This window comes from Nyctibius grandis, chromosome 1 (assembly GCF_013368605.1).
Source record: "Nyctibius grandis isolate bNycGra1 chromosome 1, bNycGra1.pri, whole genome shotgun sequence".
NCBI lineage: Eukaryota > Metazoa > Chordata > Aves > Nyctibiiformes > Nyctibiidae > Nyctibius > Nyctibius grandis.
Window position 1 is genome coordinate 19,231,863 of NC_090658.1, and position 21,005 is coordinate 19,252,867.

General features: G+C 46.0%; 1 protein-coding gene across 2 annotated transcripts in view; it reads right to left on the bottom strand.

The window, feature by feature from the left end:
• The window catches only part of COQ8A (coenzyme Q8A), a 53,185-nt gene extending 38,605 nt beyond the window's left edge, over positions 1-14,580 (bottom strand). Inside the window, exon 1 of one of the 2 annotated variants that reach the window (XM_068411813.1) lies at positions 14,487-14,580. The gene's annotated coding sequence lies outside the window, so the exon portion shown is untranslated. Of the gene's footprint in view, positions 1-10,186; positions 10,292-14,486 lie in introns of those variants that run through there. The other variant, XM_068411804.1, reaches the window with a different exon arrangement.
• Between the last annotated feature and the right edge of the window lie 6,425 nt (positions 14,581-21,005).

A 21,005-nucleotide genomic window follows, 5' to 3' on the forward strand; every position in this document is an offset into this window, starting at 1 on the left:
AAAACACAGTACAAGCACAAAGGCAAAGCATGGCTCAATAAGGACTTCAGAGGTCAAACCCAAGGAGAATCACCAACAAAGGCAGGCTGAGAAAGAGGAACATATTTCAGAAGCAAGACCATACTGCTTTTTAACAGAATTGCATTTGTAAGCCATCTCCTTCCAGTTCCTCATCTTTTGTACACTAAGTCCTCACCTTTAACAAAGCACAGTCAGGAAAAGCAGAGGAAACAAAAATAACTACACTGCAGTGATTAATCCTTTGGCAATAGGCATCAGGAGCAAGAAAGCATTCAGATAATGTCTGTACCCATCATCAAGCAATATGAAGGTGAGAGCTAATAAGTGCAATGAGAACTGAACTGATAATGGAGGCATTTTCTGCAAGAGGAAAAAAAACCCAGGTTATCTAGTTTTGTAGACCCTACATTTAGCAGGACACTTTGGTTAATTATCCTAGGAAGGACACAGAAAGCAGAGACAAAAGAGATTATCACAACCAGAAGGGGAGAGCATGAAAGAAAATACATGCTAGATAATCAAGAAGGGAAAAGACTACACACAAAAAATAACCAAGAATTAGGAAAATCACCTTTTTTGTTCAATGAAAAAGCAATAAGCACAAGCAAGGACAAGAGACACAAAAGCCAAAAGACAGAGGAGGTAGACACTTCCAAGACAACTGGTACGTATCCTCAACAACACACTTGTGTTAATACCCAGTGCAGGCAGCAGGCAAGGGATTTTTTTTTCCCTACAGCAAGTTCTATTCATACCACTACTAAATCAATAAGTAAACAGTGTAAGCAAGCTCTGTCGAAAACAGATTTAGGGAGTGGTTTCAAACAGAACTGGCCCGAGTGTACAAAGTCTACATCATACTTGACTTTGTCTCCTGAGGACTCATTATCTAGGGCTAGCAAAGTAGGGCACTGCCAGCATGGACCATGGACAAGTCGGTCATGTCTACACAAGGTGCCGGAGTACCTACTGACCTGGATTGAAGAGGGTTGACAAGTGTCAGTCACGAGCTATTTTCCAAGAATAAACAGGGTCACAGTTTTTGCTTAGTAAACTTCTCGCAGCTGAATGAATCTCTGAAAAACACCCACACCTTCTAGCATGACAAGGTCCATACAGCAGGCAGAGGGGCTCATATAGGTTAGATGTCACACCGGTAGGTAAACCATCTCCTGACATTGCACCAGATTTTGAACCCTCTTGTAACGACAAAACTAAATCAATGCCTAGGATGCTCCTATGTGCAACGACCACCTGCCTCACAAGCCACTGTCCTCCAGTGACTAACTGCAGCGCGTTTCCTCTCTTCTTCAACACACCAGACTACTGGACTGAAGGTTTAGCCAAGTATAGTGAGACTTCAGCGTATCAGAGGCCAATAGCAGAAACACGAAGCCTCACAACAGGCAACAGATAAATTCTTGTATTTGTACTGTTTTCAAAACACATCCCTCCATTCATTCCCATTCTTTTCCACATGCTAACATGTGCTCCCACAGACACACAGACCAGCTTCTGGCTCCATGTGCTTTTTTCCAGATGCTTGTACAGACAAAAACCTTACTCACTTATACACATACACATGTGTACACACACACACATATAGGATAGACCAAGTTAAACACAAGGAAACTTCTAATCGTACAGAAATATATCAGAAATATTTCTGAAAGTATTCTGTGCATGACAACACAGCCTTTTTTAATGTATGGGAATTTCTTCTACCATCAACAGTTTGCCATCCACCCAAGAAAGCAGCTCACCTACTGTTGAATAATTTAGGAAAAAAAAAAAAAAACACACAAAAATCCACTACACACAAAAAGAAAAACCCACACAAAAAAAACCCAACAACAAACCACCAGCCAATAAAACCCCAGCAGTTTTACAGTAGCCCATATTCCCCCTCTCAAGCCTGCAGAAGTTTTAGCTGCCTTCTTTATCTCCAACTTTTCTTTTAAATAAATGAGACAAAAATGAAAAAATATTAGGCTGGACAGGTAGTAAGGCAGATAATTAAACATCACGCTTCCAAAGGAAACAAACAGTCTCTATGCCTCCCCCCACTTCCTATGATCCATTATCACAATCACTCTTATCTTAGCTGTATCTAAACAAGGACTATAACCCTGGAGTCAGTGTTACAGCCACCCACACCATCAAAGTGAGTGTGGCAACAGTATGAAATAAAAACAATAAACACCACAAACAACATACAGGTGACCACGCACTCAGCACATTTGTTCCGTGGCCAGAAACCAGCAGTAGACTAACTTCAAAATAAGTAGTATTCATTAAGCAGTTCTGTAACTGATCTTTTACAGATTTTTCCATTTCTTTTTACGCGTGTTGCCATACCAACCTTTCTATGCTATTCTTTCACTCATGGCCTTTTTCAGTTCCATCACACACCTCCCCACCAGTTCCTTTGATAACAGATTTCCAGGCCCCTGCCTAGACATATTTTCATCAGCTGGATTCCTTGGGTTGCAGCTGACCCAAATTTTAACCATGCAGGGCACAGAACAAACTGCATTTTAAAAGGAGAAAGTTGCCACCATCCTTTAAATCGAACTGAAGATCTACCTTGCTTATCCTTCCTTCCTCCCCCTCCCCACATCCTGCAGCTCCAACAGAAATGTCTTTAAAGATCTGACCTGCAACAGAACTAATGGCTCTTGTATTTGAGTCCTGCCCCATGGCTTTGACTCAAGCCTCCTTAAAGTTAATATCAAGTCTCTGAAAGCTGCTTTAAAACTACCCTTGCACAAAGCAGTTTGCCAATGCCATTTAAAACAAACCCCTCTGAAGGCGGAACTTGTTTACTCTCTAATCATTATAATAGCAGTACACGCACTGATAAAAGTGGGCTGCTTGGCAGACAAACGCAGCTTTCCACCAAAATCCAGAAGGCTCAGCGGTCATTTTTGGCAAATGACAGCTAGTTCAAAACCCGGTACAAACAATTTTCCCCATAAACAGCTCGACACACAACGTAAGAGTGAAAAGAATGCTTGGACACTTTAAAAGTAAGCACAGTCTGCTTTATTTTAGGCACAGATACATTAATGCAAAGTGAATGCTCTGGACTGACGGCTCCATTTTCTTCTTTCTGGACAATGTCTGGGGACATGCAAATTCCCACGTGCTTGGAATTTACAGAGTCTCTTTCTCCCCTGGCCACGGATCTAGAAATAATTCACTCACAATTAAGGTCCTAGTGGGAGAGCGCGTTCCCCCAGCACAGGCCGCTTCCTCTGCTGATACGCCCTGACACAATACACTAATAAATTCTGTCCCCGGCGCACGCCGTTTCCCATTACACTGAGGTAGATCCGACTCAACCACTGTGATTTTAAGGCTACTGCTCACTCGCTTTTCCCCTCTGAGAATGAATTCTGTGCCTTCTCCTGAGAAACAAGGATTTGCAGTCGGGGATAAAGCATGTTCCATTTAACCTCATTTGCAGGCCTTCAGAATGCACTATTTGGGCAACAAAGATCCAGGCTGTTGGCCCAATCCAGAGTTGTATTTATACCCAACATCCTATCTTTGTATTATCTATGTTACCAAGAAGAAAGGAAAGAAGAACAAAGGAGTACAAGGAAAACCCAAGAGTTTTCTTCTGTTTATGCATTGGGCAATGCTTAGAACAAGCCATTGCACTGCATCTTCTATGTGGCTCAAAAGCCATGAATAATTCTGACAAATTCTGTGAGTAAATTTACTTCCCGTGCACGTGGATCTTTCATCAAGCAACAAGGACAATAGAATATTAAAACCAAAATGGAGCATGACCACAAAACACAGATTAATATGAGATTCAGGCAGATGCCGTGTTTGAAGCATATACTTAAACAGAACTACTACAAGCTACAGGCACAAACTGAAACAGGGGAAGTTCCATCTCAATATGAGGAAAAGCTTCTTTACTTTGAGGGTGACAAAGCACTGGAACAGGCTGCCCAGGGAGGTGTGGAGTCTCCTTCTCAGGAGATATTCAAAACCCACCTGGATGCAACCCTGTGCAACATGCTGTAGGGGAACCTGCTTTGGCAGAGGGTGGACTAGATGATCTCCAGAGGTCCCTTGCAACCCCAACCGTTCTGGGATTCTGTGAATTTACACCTTTATTTGGTTTTATAGCAAGCTTACATGAAAGCACAGTTCACTAGCCCCAAGCCATCCCTCTGTCACTGTTAGCGTGCAGCATCACTTTAAAAGACAAATCCCCCACATCCATATGGAACAACTCTAACCAGCGGTATTTATAAAAAGCTTACACTAAAGATCTGCGCTGATCAAATCCAAACATTGCGCTTCAAACACAAACTAAACATTACAAACATCTGCCTCCCTGTTTACAGAGCAGCTCTATGCTCTCACAGAGTCACTCCACCAGTTAGGGCAGATGAGACCACTAAAGCTCAGCTCCCTGTCTGATGCACAGAGCCAGTCCCTGTCTTGACGCCCAGCTCCGCAGCATTAAGCTCTGCACAGGTAACCCACAGAGCTCGCCACTGGCCTCATGCTCTGAACGGGAATGAAGAGTGTAAACGAGGGAGGTTATCAGTTTGCAGTTAATTTTTTCTTTTGGCATACACTGTTATGTTGTAATTGTTTTTACTGGAAGTGTTAACTTTCTGAAGGCACACTGAGTCCAATTTAGGAATTGGAAACCGATAAAAAGCTATGCCTCACAAACAAGTGCAGATTCCTTTCTACTCAAATACACCATTACTTAAGACAAAATTCTTGAGAAAAATAGCAGCTCCTCCTCTTGCATTTAAACACTCTTCACTCATACATCTCAAAAAACTAAAGAAAGGGAACTGATAGCAAAGTTCTCTACTTTAGAGGGAAGAGAACAACTATCTACCCAAAGGTACATCGCATGTCAGTGATGGGCTTGGGAACAGAATCACAGCTCTCTCCAGAGTACACTGAGCCTTACAGCACACAGCCTATACCTAAGTGCCCTTTAAATATCCACCCCTACAGAGCAAAAAGAAACAAGGATTTATAGCCAATATGCTGCCCATCTTAATGGTAAATTATTAACAGTTATATCTAAATGATTGAATGCCACACCAGCAACAGCTTCTGGTCAGAACCTTTCTGATTACAGGCTTCTGGAAAACTAGACACACCCTGTAACCACACAGTACATCTGTCTTCCTCAGGTGTAAAAAGATATTTTGCTTAATATCCTTTTTGTACACCAGGACAGAACCATGCACACTATGTCTGGAGTCACTACATTACAAAGTCAGTAAGAGGTACCCCATGCACGCCTCTCCAGGTGGCATACACACATCCTCAGCTCACATGGTGAGCATAACCCTTCTGTTATCATCGTGAACAGCAGGTCAAACACCACAGCCTCCCACTATCGATCCTGCAGGCATACAAGTCTATACAGACTTTCAACCTTGCCCTGGAAGCTAGGGTTAAGTTCAAATTTAGTAACTTACAACACATCCTAGTCTATTCATAGCCCCCTTACATACCAGCATCCTCGCTATGAGAGCTTTCTTTTCTCTGGCTGAGCCAAAAACTCCCTGTAAGAAGAGGAAAAATAGGATGCAAGAGGACCATAGGCAAAAAAAGACCACTTCAGGAAGACATAAATTGATCTCTGTGCTGAAGGGAAACATGGTCCATCAGAACCTACAGCTCCTGCATTACAGCTCTGCCACAGTCCTCAGACAAGTTGTGTCAGTTCCTACTCACCACACATAAGTATTTTTGACACTAGGATAAATAAGAGTAATGAGCTCTGTATTTTTGCTAACTTACTACTAAACCTAATCTGCAAGCTCTCATACCTGATATAGAATCTATAATCTACAATTATTTATGCTCTCTCTGTATAGATTTTATGAAATCATATTCTGTGTAACATAGAATAAACATATTGCTTTTCCAAACTAGAAGAGCCAAACTTTTAAGCAACTTATACAGGTGCCTTTGAAAATCCCAAACCTCCCAGAGTGACTTCTGAACGACCATGCTCCACAAAGCTTTGCTATGCAATATAAAATGCTAGGCTTCCCAACTTTAGAAGTTCTCTAAAATACTCAATCCACTTGCAGCTCACTGCCCAGTCATTCTCCTTTCCTTCTCTTTCCTAGTCCTGATTATTCACTTGATGAGCACATTGACCATATCAAACTAAGATAAGGATTAAATCTCCCAAATGGCACAATTCAGACAGTAGAAGAGCTGTGACATTTCAGAATACGTCAAGCCCTTTGACAGTACACTTGCTCAGCACATCCAGAAAAAAACAAAAATGCGCAACTGGTGAAAAAGGAGATGTAAATAGCAATGAAAGGGCTACATAAAGATCTAATCTACACACAAAACCAGGACAAACTGTAGAGGCAAAACAAACACAGTAAGAGAATGTTCTAAGTGGAAGCTATCATCTACACAAAACAGAACAGCTCTAGGGCCACCTAGACCACAAGCAGATCATCTTCTGTGATGCCTCTACATACAGAATCTACATAGTCTTTAAGAAAAAGACACAGTCTTATGCAGTTTCCAGGAAAAAAAAAAAAAAACAATTTATTTTTTAACTCTGTATATGTGCGTAGACTTGTTTAAGCAGGCATATAAATCTGTTAAGTTTCTAGAAGCCAACTCCGTGGATTGACAGCTAAGTTTTTCAGAGCAACCAGTGTTATTTTCTACGCTGTCAGAAGCGCATAGAACACTTCAGATACTGAATAACTGGGAATGTAAGATGCTTCATTTAGCTCTACACATCTACTGACTGACAAAACACAAAAGCCACTAAAATAAGGCGCAGAAACACAACTGTGCAAAGAAAGGGCAAAACTTGTGCATCTTGTTATTTCCTGGTCTCTGTCACCAGCTTAGATTGGTTTAACTTTGCCATTTACTGTAAGGGGGGCGTGGTGCGTGAGGAGGAGTGAACAAAGCAAGCATCTAGAAAATGGAGAGCATCTTTGAAACTAAAGATAGGCACATGTCAATAAAATTAGCTTTCACTGCTGAGTGGGGAAGCAGACACTGACTGAAGCCCCTCCCTCAAACTACTGTGTTTTACTGTTAGCTTACACTTTGGCTCCATATGCGAGTAACTTATTTTCTTTTTCAGGTACTGAAGGAAAGCATGCACTCACAGACCAGACACCACTTCAAGCACTTTTATTAAAAAAAAGCGGAGCGAGAAGCTACTCTTCTCCTAGAGACGCTCGGCCCCAGAATACACAGCTCAGGATACCGAAATACTGCTTCAGACTCACTACCTCCATCCTAACCTGGACAGTTCACCCATCAGTACAGACAGATTTAAGGAATAAGACTAATGCTTATTGATGCATCAAGCCAAGTCCTGAGACACCTTTAGCAAGCCAGCTGGACCAAGCAAACTATACCATGCACACTGACACACAAGATAGAAGACCACAAGATATATGCCATCCCTAGCATCCTTGTTAAAACATCCTTGTTTAACAACCCACACACACAGGGAAGACAAACCAATCTTTACCTACAAAAAACCCCTCTGTAACCAACCAACCAGTTTAACATGAGGGAAATTAAAAAGCAGGAATTCAGCTGCTGTCTCTCATCCCTCTCAGTTTCTAGAAAAATAATACAGCCTGACAAACAGGGCGTGAAACAACAGACCACCACTTGCCTGTAAAAGGACTACTGGGGGACTAAGAGCCAAAAAAAGTTCTGTTCTTGCTGCATGGATGCAATATGAGCTATTATTAACCTGCTCTAAATATCTCAAATGAAATAACCAGGGCTGCATTGCATAGCAAGGAATTCTCCTTGACAGCAACGAAACAAGGTGATCAACACTCAGACAGTAAACATGTAAGGGAATTCTCCACATCTTCTGACCTTTTCTTCTACTTATCACATCACTTTATTTTTAAAAGGGAGACACTGTTGAAGCGTAGCAGGTCACCTATTTCCCCCCCCACTTAAGTAAGACTGGACAACATACAACTGTTTATTCTAAGCAAATCTTATTCAAGGTTACCAAGGTCATTGCTAACTAACAGCAAAGAAAAAGCATTTACAAAATACAGAAAGAAGTCTCCTGGCCTAACAGCAAGCAGACTGGGAAGCACATGAACTGCAGCTAAACTTTTCCTTCTGATGATATATGAAAGAGAGACAAGTTCTTCTTATATGGCAGAGAAATGCAAGACCACCAATATTCTGTTTAAATGCTGATCTGCTTTCAGCCTTTAACTCGGAGCAAGTCTTACTGAGCTACTATTGACTTTGGCCAGTAGCCTTCTGCTAAGCCCAGTGCTAATAATTATTTTGCATATACTCAAAGAATACACCCCTGTTCAGTGAAGCAATTTAATTTAAAGACAAGCAACTCAGGAAATAAAGTTCAGAAGTTGTTAGGTTAAATCTTTTCAGAGAAACAATACTTCAGGTTATTGAAAGAAGAATCTTTTATTTCCTCTTGCTTTTTTTTTTTTCCTAAATGCCAAATAAAAAAAAAAAAGTCTGCTTCATTTTTATTAAGAGTGGCTTTCTAACTTCTCTATTTTTTATAACACTGACCACAAAGTTTAGATTTTCATTGCATGAGGGGAATGCAGAGGAGAAGTTCCCCACTTACATTCCTGCTGGGTGGGATGAGTGTGTTGTGGAGTCTCCTTCTCTGGAGACATTCAAAACCCGCCTGGACGCGTTCCTGTGTGACATGATCTAGGTAATCCTGCTGCAGCAGGGGGATTGGACTAGATGATCTTTCGAGGTCCCTTCCAATCCCTAACGTTCTCTGATTCTGTGTTGGGGTATCAGAAATAGCGTTATTACGCAAGATACAGTTCTGCATAAATCAGGGTGGTCAGTAACTACAGTAACATTATACAAGCCAAACTTTTATATCTGTAGTTATTTACAGGTAGTTTGTTCAGTGCCTGTTTAAAACCAAGTTCTTCACCATTAATTCCTGATCACTTTGTTACTAAGACTCTACAAGCCTGTTAGCTCATGGAAAGTAAGATTATTTCCTTGGGTGCCTCACTGAAGGTCTCATGGTTTCTTTCCCCCCATTTCAGACAGAAGCAAGCTCAAAACAGTCAACAGATTTATTTTATGTCCATTTTCAATCAGAGGCACAGAACAGTCCCAGCAGCAGAGAAGGGAGATTCCAAACCAGAGCAGCCTGGAAAGCAGCACACACACACACACAGCGCAGGGAAAGACTCTGCATTTTCTTCTGCAACGTCCATGGCAGACGTACACCCCGCAGAGTGGGAAAGCAGATTCCACCCTTCGTCCTAAGCAATTTTAGGTTGAATATACAGAATATCCTGCACACCTGCTTGGCCGAGCAGAGAGGGACCCTCTCCTCTGGGAAGGACGGGACTGCCGAGCGTGGAGCCCACCCTGCGGCACAGGAGGAGGCACACGGCCGGGCCAGGCCGGGGCAGCCCCCGGGAGCCCGCTGCCACCCGCGCTGACAGGCTGCAGGAGGCGGCGGCGGCACGGCCGGACTCAGCCGTTGCACAAGGCCTGGATCGCACACGACCCGCGTTGAGCAACCGGGCACGGTGACAAGCGCCCGAGCGCGCCCTGGACCACTCGGTCAGTCGCCGGGGCAGCCGAAGGCCCCGCTGACCGGCTCCCGGCCCCACCAGGCCGGACCCGGCGGCGTGTCGGCGCGGCCCCGCTGCTCACCGCCCGCGGCGACGGTTCCGGGCGGCGCGGCCTCCCCCAGTCCCTGCCCCGGCAAGGGCACGGCGAAGGCCGCAGCACCGGCTGACTCCTGGCCGGATCCTGCCCCGCGGGGCTCGGGCAGCCGCTGGCACGGCGCCGCCATTGCCCGCCGGACCCCGCACACGTGCCCCCGGCGGGGAACACCGCCCCGGCGGAGCGACCCCCGGGCTGAGGGGCCGGCCGGCCGCCGCGGCCCCTCTCCGCGCCGGGCACGGGCGTCCTCCCTGCGACAGTACCGCCACCGCCCACCTCCCGTCCCGTCCCGCTCCATCGCACTGCACCGCACTACCGTGTACCCCGCAGCCCCCTCCTCTCCGCCGCTGTGGCCGCCCCCCGTACCCCAGCCTGCATGCTCAGACCGGCACAGCCGAACCGCCACCGCTTCACCCCGCCGCCAGCCACGGTGGGGGGCAGCGGCAGCAGAGCTCACCTGGCCACCCCGTTGCCGCCACACCGCTCTGCTCCGCGCCCGCCGCCCGGGCCCGCGCGCTTGTTTACCGCCCTGGCCGCCCCCGGCCGAGGCCCGGCCTCACGCCCCGCCTCCACGGCGCTCCCATTGGTTCCTCCGCGGGCCCCGCCCCGTACGGCGGCGGAACCGCCACCGAGGAGCGTGCCGAGCCCGTGCAGCCCGCGCCCCCGCCAATGGCAGGAGGGCCTGGGCGGGGCGTCGGCCAACGGCGGGGCGGGGAGTGGGCCGGGACGGCGCGCGCGGCGGCGGCAGGGGGACGTGAGGCCCGTGAGGTCCGTGCGGCGGCGGCAGCCGCTGGGCGGGGGAGGGGCGGGGGACGGCGAGGTGAGGCGTGAGGTGCGTGTGCTGCGGGCGGGGGAGGCTGGGCGGGCGGCGCTCAGGGTCCCGCCGGCATCGCGGGGCGGCCCGGCAGCCCCGCCACCCACCGCCCGCGTACTGCCGGTAGTGGGGCAGCTCCCTGCGGGCTGGGGGTGCTCCTGTAAGGTGCGGGGACCGGCCCGGGTCGGGGGGTCGGTCAGAGGTGGTGGTGTCTCGCCGCCGTCCCGGCTGACGGGGCGGCCCCGGGCCAGGAGGGACAGGTTGGTCCCTCGGCGGGAAAGGAGGCGGGTAGGCAGCGCTCGTACCCCGCGCCTTGGGAGGGCCCGGGGAGGAGGGGGCGTCTCTGCTGAGGCAGCCCCCCAGCCCCCGGGGGCGTTAACGCATCCGAATGGATGCGCGGGAGCCCTGTGCCTTGCGGGCTCCAGGCCAACGCTACATGAAGGGACCAGCTCCATTTTGTGGCGCTCCGTGTCCGAGACACCTTGGTACGTGGATGCCAGTGTGATTTTTCAAAGCCTTGGCTTAAAATCGCGGTCGATCCCGCTCACGCGTGTGTTGGAAATTGCGTGTGCGTGTGCGCGTTGGAAATAAAAACCACACGTTGTTTCCTACAGGTTGATTCTAGCGATGTGGTGTCTCCCAGATGCTGCAAGGGGCTAACAGTAACAGCTAGCTCTGTGCTTTTCTGGATGCTCTGGTAAGCGCCTGCCTCTGTCAGCAACTTTCCTGTCTGAAGAGTAACAATACATTCTTTATGGTGCATTTGCCGCATGGCTGCGTTAGCGCAGAAGTATGTTTGGATAAGGTTTGGCGATTAAATACTGCATTTCTTCTTAAAACAGCCATGATTCATAATTCTCCTCTAGTTGTAGCGTAACTTACAGGAGTGACCAACAAACAGCCCCAAGCTTTTAATTTCAGCAGTGTCAATTGCTTGCTTTGGCCAGCCTTTTCAGCTAACTAGTAGCTTGAATTGAGCACTTAAATCCACACTGAAGGACCTATATCAAAGTCAGTGGGAGCTGCGGGTGCTGTGGATTTGTGAAGAAGGAAACTGGATAAATGGTCCGCTGTAAGCGTGTATAGGGGTTTAACTCTACACAGCCCCTTGGTGATCGTTACTGCCAACCTGCTAGTGCCAAACTTCCCCCCTCCTCTGTAAAGGGGGATAATTATATCCCTTATTTCCAGCTGCTCGTACGAAAGGTTATTTGGCTGGTATTTATCAACACACAAAATATTGTTCAAATATTACATATATTCCTTCATGTTTGTTTTTTTTTTAAAAAAAAAAAGATATGCTTCCCACCCAACCCCCACTGAACTTCCCAGGTAAGCCATCAGAAGGTCTCTGCTGGGCACTGAAGAGACAGCTACAAATAAATTTAGCAAAACTCATCATCCAGCCATTATCTGTATTGGAAGTAAGCCTCAGTCAGCACTAGGAAGGCTAGATTTGAACTCAGAAGGTTAAAAATCAATTGCCTGGGGAAGACCCATTATTGACGTAATTGCTCTACACACAGGCTATGCATTAGACACAATGTATCTGAAATGGAAAGGCCAAACATGACACTTCCATGTTTGAGAATGGGATGGAGACTGGGTGTGTTAGATGATGCAAAAACATGGCTGCAGAGAGAGATCAGCCTTGAAAAGTTTTGTCAAAAAAATGCCTGTTTTATTAATTTCAATACTGACACCTCCAGAAATGCATACAAATTAACAGTTCTATTTGTGGTTAATTCCATACTGTTTTCTCTAAAGGACAGATCTTTACCCTCATCTGGAAAGGGATATGTTTCAGATGTCTTTTCTAAGGACGCTCTTTTATCTACTCCCATACTGAATTTGGATGTTAGTTCTAAGTTTCTGTGTAACATCATTTTGCTTGCATCAGCTCGGCACTAATTGTGAAATATGTCTTACTCACTGTGCTGAGCACAGAGAACTGCATGGGTTTCTGCATGAGCACGCTGTCATAGCTGGAGATGTAGGCAGAAAAAGCACAGGATAAAGCTCTCCCCGTCTTTCAAAGACAGGCTGGTTCCCTTTATTCCCACATGGTAAACCATGGGGTATTTCTGCCGCTGCTCTTCAATTTGCATCACACCTTCTGTTGCCAGGCTTTCTGCGGCCTTAAAAGACCCCTTGAACTTGAGTACAAGGCTAGCTCTTTCTATACTTAGACTAAAGAAGAGAGAAGTGTCTGTTTTCCCACACTATTCGGAATGCAAAGAGGTAGGAGTGAAAGCTGGACTGAAGCAGCTGGGAGCAGATACTCTGTGTCCTTTTTTGTTACTTTTTAGTTCTTGAGGAGAATAGGGGCAGGACACCCAGGACTCACACTCCACAATCCAGAGGCTAACTTTCGTGAGGATGGTTGCCTAACTATGTCCGCAATCCTAAATAAGAAGTCAAACATGGTGTATGTAAAGCACTGGGAGAATTGTTCCACGGCAGAAGCCATGCAAGATCTCCCTGTAACGTGGAGAAAAATGGTAAAAGAGGAAAAAATACTGTCAATATTTGGGATTGGTTTAGTGTTACCAATTATGAGATTTACAGCGCAGAACCCTGGAAGAAGGAAGGGGCAGAGTGCTGTGCTTCAAAAATACACCAGGGAGCCATCCTTTTCTTCAGGAAGGGTATCAGTGGTTTCTGTAACAGCCCTGTGGTTAGCAGTTCCCATGGGCTTTGGGAGGTCCAAATTCAGGTTCCCTCTCTGCTTGTGAAGCCTTAGAATCATAGAATGGTTTCGGCTGGAAGGGACCTACTTGCAGCACTCCACCCTCACATCAGGGCCCTAATCATTATGCATGCTCTTGCCTTGTCCTCTCTCCAGCCTTATTCATATTCTCATTATTATTTATTATTATGCTCTACACAATGGGAAAGCTCAGCAAGAGGCAATAAAAATGGAGCACTCCCCCATGCCTTCCAAATCCCAGACAAATTTACCGTCTGGCCTTGTGCAAACTGTGCCTTGCTCAGAAGCAGGAGACGCGGATGTGAATCCTGTGGGGATCAGCCCAGGCCACCCCGTTCTGGTTCTGTGCCCTCCACCAAAGGATTGTAGGTAAAACAGCAGTGACACCTGCTTCATCCCCACTTTGAATCAACTATCAGTTTGTGTAGGAGCTGATCTGCTAAATGTGCTATGCAAATGCTTGCCAGATAAAGCCCTTCCAGCAGGGTAGATAGAAGAAACCTAGGAAACTTCTATGTAAAAACCTACACTTTGGCATCCATTGATGCCTTAGTGCCTCCAGTGTGATGTGGCAGCAGAATGAGGTTGTTGCAGGTTAAAAGTTTTTCCTTCAGTGTCTAAATGTCATGTAATTTTTGTGCCATATGCCTGCATTCTTTTGCAGATCTTTGCAATGCAGATCTGAATTTACAGAGCAAGCCAGAGCAGTCCTGTGAAAATGCAAATTCCCAGAAAATGCAAATACCAGATTTTGAGGAGTGTCTTGATTATGAGAACAAGAAGTGAACATTATTAAGCAATCAATCAGCCACAATACATCTTTGGCACTACAACAGTCCTTTTCTCCTCATGTCTTGTTCAGTAGTGTTATATTCAGTCAAATTTCAATATACTTGCTGCTTTATCCAGAAACATGAGCATTTCTAGCAAGAATCTTACACCTATGAGGATTATATAAATCAATCTTTTGTTAAATTGTAACAAAAGTGTGATAAATTTGATTATAATAATATAAATTACAGTACAGATATAAATACTATAATGATATATCTATCCTCATAATACCAATAATATATAAATATAATGGAAATTATAAAAAATTTAGATTATAACTAATAATGACTCACACTTCCCCAGAGCCTTCTCTCTACTGATGTTAAAGTAGTTTGTTGAAGATTATTTAATTCTCCAAATATCCTGATTTTGCAAGTCAGAGGGAAGTCAGTACCTTACCCAAGGTCAGTGGGAAAGCTTGACGTAGCAGCTGGAAGTCCTGACTCCGTAGCAGATGCTTTAGCCATGCCATCATATCTTCACCTCACATTGCCTGTTGATCCTTATATAACGAAGGGCTTAATGATGCAATTTCATGAGGTGCGTAAACAGCTCTGCTGTGGGACAGGGGTAGAAGTAGCAAGAAGAGCACTGGTAGAGCGAGTCTGGGGCTCTTTGTGACTTCCAGCAGGGTCACTGTCAGCCTTTGGGTGGGCTTGCTTTCCACCTCCTGTTTGCTGTTTTTTGAGAGGAGTCTGTTCGCTCAGCACCTAGCAGCTCACCGCTTACTGGGTGCCAGGGAACACCCAAGAAAAGCTCTGGCAGTTCTGATGCTGACTGCCTTGAAGAACCTGGTGAAAGCTGGCTTCTTTAGAGCCTCGTACAAAGTGGGCCGAGTTCCCAGAGAGGAACTCAGAGAGCAACAAGCCAGAGTGGCTAAACTTCTGCAAACAAGAAAATTTAGAAAACCAGAGCCTGGGAGGCTCTTTGGGCCCTGCAGTAAGAAGGGCTCCATTGCAACAGGAAATTAGCAGGCAGACAACCAACCTGCAGAAAAAAAGAGTTAATGGAGTCTCAGTTAAGCAGCTATTGGTCATGTCATTACGTTGACGAGTATCCAGGCTATTCAGAGAACACTCAGAAATCCTCTCGCATAGGACAGGCCCAAGCTGTTTCTCCAACCACAATAAAATATATGTCACCATCCTTCTCCCACGTGCACACAGCTAACCACAACGCAAAAGCTGCTCTGGAAATGTTTCCCTCAGTCCAAGCAACCGCTGAGGCTCAGGTAAGCTACCTCTTGAGGGGTTTTGCCTTGTGTTCACTCATCTTCTTTAGAGGTTAATTTCTTCAGGGCAGGAGGAACGTCTTATCTGACTACGTAGATTTATGGTGTTCCATCAACATATTATAATAACGTAGGGATGATGAACTGGAACAGCTCAAGTAGAAGTCGCTAGACAGGTGGCTTGGTTTTAGTAGTTAACTTGTAGGTATTTCAAAACTTTGGCAGGTTTCAGTGACGCTGTTTGTACCATATGTTATTTACATGGCTTTATGGCCAAGAATGAGAGCAACAGCCTTGTAACGAAATGAGATCTCTCTGACTCAGTCAGTGGTAGATGCACGTCCAGTATCATCATAGGATCCAAATGATGAGCTATTTTTGTAACGCTTAGGACTGCTCTGATTCCTGAACCGTGTATTTTCATCCCAAAGCACTCGGGCATTCTTTGCACTTGTCCTTCCTTGCAGTCAGAGGGACGGAGACAAGGCTCCATTTCAGTTGGTCAGTGAGCGCTTTATTTTTAAGATGATGTAGTGCTGTCAGAAGGAGACAGTGTGGCAGTTCCCCAGACAAATGTTTTCTGTCCAAGAGGAAGACACAGTGCAGGGAGCAGGATGGGTATTTCACGATTTCCACTCCCGTTTTCCTTCTGGGGTGCTCAGCGAGCAGCCTTGCTCCATACAGCTGGAGAGGGCAGGGAACGCCAGCGGGGCTGCTGGAGGGCAGCCCTGAGCTGCCTGGCTGGGAGGAGGTGGGCAGGGGTGGCCATCACGTTCTGTGGAGGGGAGAGGACTGCTGAAGGGCTAGTTGAAAAAAAGGAGGAGGAAGAAGACACAAAATCCTTCCCTTTGCCCCCTATGTTTATCAGTCCTGAGAAAGCTGCCTTCACAGGTGCCTCTCCGTGCCCCTCCTCACACCACTCGCCCCTTCCGTGTCTCCCAGAGAGGGGCCTGTCATGGTTTAACCCCAGCCAGCAACTAAGCCCCACACAGCCACTCACTGACTCCCCTCGCAGTGGGATGGGGGAGAGAATCGGAAGAGTAAAAGTAAGAAAACTCGTAGGCTGAGATAAAAACAGTTTAATAGGTAAAGCAAAACTGCGCCATGTTGGAGCAGGGTCGCTCCTGAAGGAACTGTGGCTGTGGGTAAGGCCACGCTGGAGCAGGTACATCTCTGAAGGGACTGTGGCCCATGGATAAGGCCATGCTAGAACAGGTGTACCTGCGACTGTGTACCTGCTCCAAGGGGAGCCTTATCACTGAGCCACAGCCTCTCCAGGGTTGTACCTGCTGCACTTGTCTGGCTTTGGGGAAGGAAAGGCGAAGGTTGTCAAACCGAAGAGGAGATTTTTCATCTCCATGGGTCTGCAGGGAAGAGACCAACACAGGCCCGGGAGGCCAGCGTTGGTAGCAAAGCTTGAGACTTGAGCATTTCTTGTCTCCTGCTGTTATCGATCCAGAACAGACCACAGTGGCTCTTGAGAGGGTATTTGTGACTCGTGCTATATAGCTCCAGGGCATTGACTATACAGTACTGAACTCTTCACAGGAGGTGGGCACATCTGGGGTGGGGTTATCTCTAATAATTATTTAGGGAAAAAGCAGCAAGTCTACTCTTCAGGCATTTTAGAGGGTACCCCGCCTGGATTTCTCTTCTCAGGGATGTGAGGCAGATCACAGCCTCGTTATCTTTCACCAGGGTTTGGTCCTGCCCACCACGCACACACGCTCCGCAAGCTGGATAACATGATTTTCTCTCCAACAGGGAGATTTTCTCTCCAACAGCAACATTGCAAGTATGTTCTCACAAACTGGAAATTTACATATAGGTACATGGATTTTTTTCTCTCTTTAGATTATGAAAGAAAACAAAACTTGGTGTTATTCTCTAGATGGGGTGGTAACAAGCCACAACAAGCCCAAGCTACAAACATGTTCATCACTGACAGAGGATCACCAGAAAAAGCTGTGCAGCACACCACGCGTACGCCACCACGCCACGCTCGGCTGCGCCTCGTGCCACCCACTGCTCCCTCCAAACTTTGCCTAGTGGGCACCGGGTGCTTTGGAAAATTGGAAACAAGCCTGTGGGGGTGGAGTACGATGAGAGAAGGACAGTGCCAGGTGGAGAGGCTGCAGATAGAAGCACTAAATGGAAGAAAGTGATACCAGCCCTTGTCTTTGGATAGCTTGTGGGACAGTCCTTTTCCCTGCCACCTTAGCAATTAATGTGGTAAAACTTTCACAATATCATGCTGGCCTGTTCAAAATCTGTTGCACAACAGGGCTTTTTGTGGGTATTGAGCAAAGCCATTTTGGATGAGATGAAGTTGAAGAGTGCAGCAGTCTGATGAGCAGCTCTGTGCCTCAAGAATATGGTATTTCTGTTTCTCCTCAGGTCTGAGAGACTTGGTTAAACATTATTCAATCTGTAATTCTTCTTTATCTCTGAGCTAGACACATCAGTTGTTTCTGCTCATTGTAAATTGCATTTGCTTGCACAGTTTGGTGAGTGCTTTGCCCTCTCTGCTTGCCACCTGATTGATTACACATAACTCAATCGATCCTGCACAGGCACAGTGGAAAGGCTCAGTTCTTTGTAGCTTCCAGCCACGATTCACTTTACAAATGATAACTAGTGAAGCCATTCACCCCCTGGGTAAACATAGCAAATTAATTTTGAAGCTAGGCAAACAGAAGCCAGTCCTTTGCCTGCATTTAGCCACTCTAAAGCGCCTTTTACGAAGGACAGAAGGGCTATCTCCAACAGTTTGTGCAGAGTTGTTCTAAACAGGAAGACGGGCTGGAGCCAGAGAATATGGGAGAAACGGCTATTTCTGAACACTTTACTGGAACTAAGAATTAACACTAGTCATCACAGGTTGCTCTGCTGGCTAGTGGTAAAGTGTGCTGCCAAACTCAGCCATTGCCCCCAGCTTTTGGCACAGCATTGCCATGTGTCACATAGCTGGAGAGCAGGGAGCCACCTTGCCCCAGCCTGGAATCGTCCCCAAGACACCATGTTTTCTTTCACTGCCCTGAGAGCCAGTCCTTGTTCTGGCTTCCTGGCATCTTGCCTCGCTGTTCCAAAACACAGCAAGGTGCAGGAGGGAAAGCTGCAGGGTTTTTCTGAGTTGCCTGCGTGGCAAATGGACAAACTCATCCACTTACCTGAAGGTGATTTGCAGATAGTCCCAACAGTTTACTTCTAGCAGTCAGTCTAGGGGGAAGGCAGAATCATTGCTACCTTTGGATGCTGACTGACCCTTTTTCTGCTTTGCTGTGGGTATCGATCCAGTGCCTGAGGTCAGTTGAGAAGGACTGCCTAATCTGACCTCTGGTATCTACATCTGTGTCTGCATACCTGGAGAGAGAGATCGATTGGTGGCAGAACATCCTGACTGACACGTATCTGAGAGCAGCTTCGAGGGAGATGCCAGCAGTTAATACAAGCCTCTGGAAGGAATGACTGATCAAGAGATGGTCCAGACATCCAGGTTAAGCCCTTCATTTGACCCTAAGCAAATTATTCAACTCCTCCCTGTAAAATAGGGCTAATGGCATTCTTCTGCTCTGTCATGCTCTTGAAGCCTGACTCCTAAAGAAGTGCTTGGAAAGCCTCAGTGGAAGCACAGTGGAATCATTTCAACATGCTCTGTAGCTGTGCACAAGGAAAAGAGCTTGCCTTCAGGCACAGCGGTGCCAAGAACCAGCAGTGCAAGTTCACTCTCCCTTCAACTCCCAGACACTTCTGAGATTTCTAGCCTGGAGGAGCTCAAGGTGGGAGCACAAAGATGTCCCTTTCCTATAGCAATCCCACTAAATACCGTATCTAATGATGAAGCCTGGACAGCGACTACCTTCTGTGCCATCCACTCTATGGACTTCAATAACTGTTGCTTCAGTTTAACTGCTGGCCTGCTTTCAACACATAGGAAACATGGTTCTTTTTCTGCAAGACAGATGTTCTCGCTGTTCTTCTCTGCAGTAGCACTCCTGTTTCATGACTGCACTAAAAAGCACACGCACACACAATAGTAGCAAAGAAGGCGACCTAACTTTTTCCATGTTAAGTGCCTTTGGTATTGCTTTATGTTCCCTGCTAGCCCTCATTTTCCCATTCTGTTTAAGTCTTTAAAGCTATAGCTGCACTGCCATAACAAGGCTGATTAGAGAAGCTAGCACCCCCCTCCTCTTTTGTAAGCCTAAGGCATGCCTCAGGTATGTTTTGTTTTTTCTAGCCTTGTATTCTTCCCTACACTGACCAGCCACAGCTCAGAGCCCCAATAGCCAAACACATTTGCTGGATTTCTATTTCCCATTCATTTTCTGCACAACCCAGAGTCTGAATTAGCAGCATGATGAGTCGTCTGAAATCATTCAGTGTGTTTGCCATTTCAGTTCTTAGCTTACCCACTCAAATCATGTAGGGACAGAAATCAGATTTTATTTTTTTCCTCATTAAAGAAGAAAGTCAAACAGTTTTCATGCCTCTTGAAACCTGCACATAACACTCTGGAAGACTAACTATTAGAACAATATTTGGAGAACAAAAATAGCTCAAATTTGAACTTCCCAGAATATCACAAAGGCCATATTTGGTAGGGGCTTATAGAGAGGACATGTCTTTTCTGGCATGATGAAGGGGTAAGAAGTTCCTTTTTGAATAATTCTGTTAATGCTACTGGCATTTTATTGCTACTAACTATCTGTTGGTATATCAAAGCTGTGGATAGGTGACTTTAAAAATAATCTTGAATACCTATCTTCAGCTCCAGGGATCTTGCTTGTCTTACACCAGTTTTGAAGGAAGACTCAGGTTCTTTCATAAATAGATGCAGCTCTGCCAAGTCAGGGAGAATTGTAATTGTTTATATTTAGCTTCGTAAAGATTGAAGATGGCACGGCCTAAGTTAAAAGGTTGGATCAGTTTTCCACACTTGCTCTCACACTCTTTACATTGTTCCTAGTCTGCTTAAATGCAAGTTAGCTGTGAACTTACTCACATTTTATACTGGGGTGAGCAAGGTCTCCCTGAAATCATAGAAACCAATGATATAGGAGAAAATAGGCCTAATGCTTTTCCTGCTCTGCCCCCTTCTGATTCTTCAGGCCCTGCAAGGCAGTTCGGGAGTGCCACGCTTCACACCATTTCTGCGCAGACCTAATCCTGAGTTGTCCTTGGGAGCTGTCAGTTAGTTCAGGCTGCATTTGATAGGACTCAAACAGTTCCCAGTTTTGGAAAACTTCCACTCCAACTACTTGGCCCTGTACCTGTGTCTCAGGTTTCTGTATCAAGGAGTTTAGCTAGTTTCACTTCAAAGTCTCTGTTTATTTATATCTTTTTAATACTGAGCCATAAATAGTGCTGAGCACTGACACCTCCCAAATTGTGCTCTTGGACATCTGTCAAACAAATGTGTTGCATGAAGGAGAAGATAGCAGTTCATATTCACTTAACTCCTTGAGTGCTCAGGGCAAATGTCTTGAATTTAGAGTGTGAAAAGATTGGTAATAGCAAACCTGCAGCAAAGGGAAGATATAAAAGAAATGACAGTGACTTGTGCGATCATGTTTGATGCCCTGATCTGATGTGGACAGATCGTTCTTACGTAACCAAGCTTAAACCCAGCATTTGCTCTCCTACTCTTGCTCTGTTTCCCATTTGTAGAATGGGAACAGCTCACA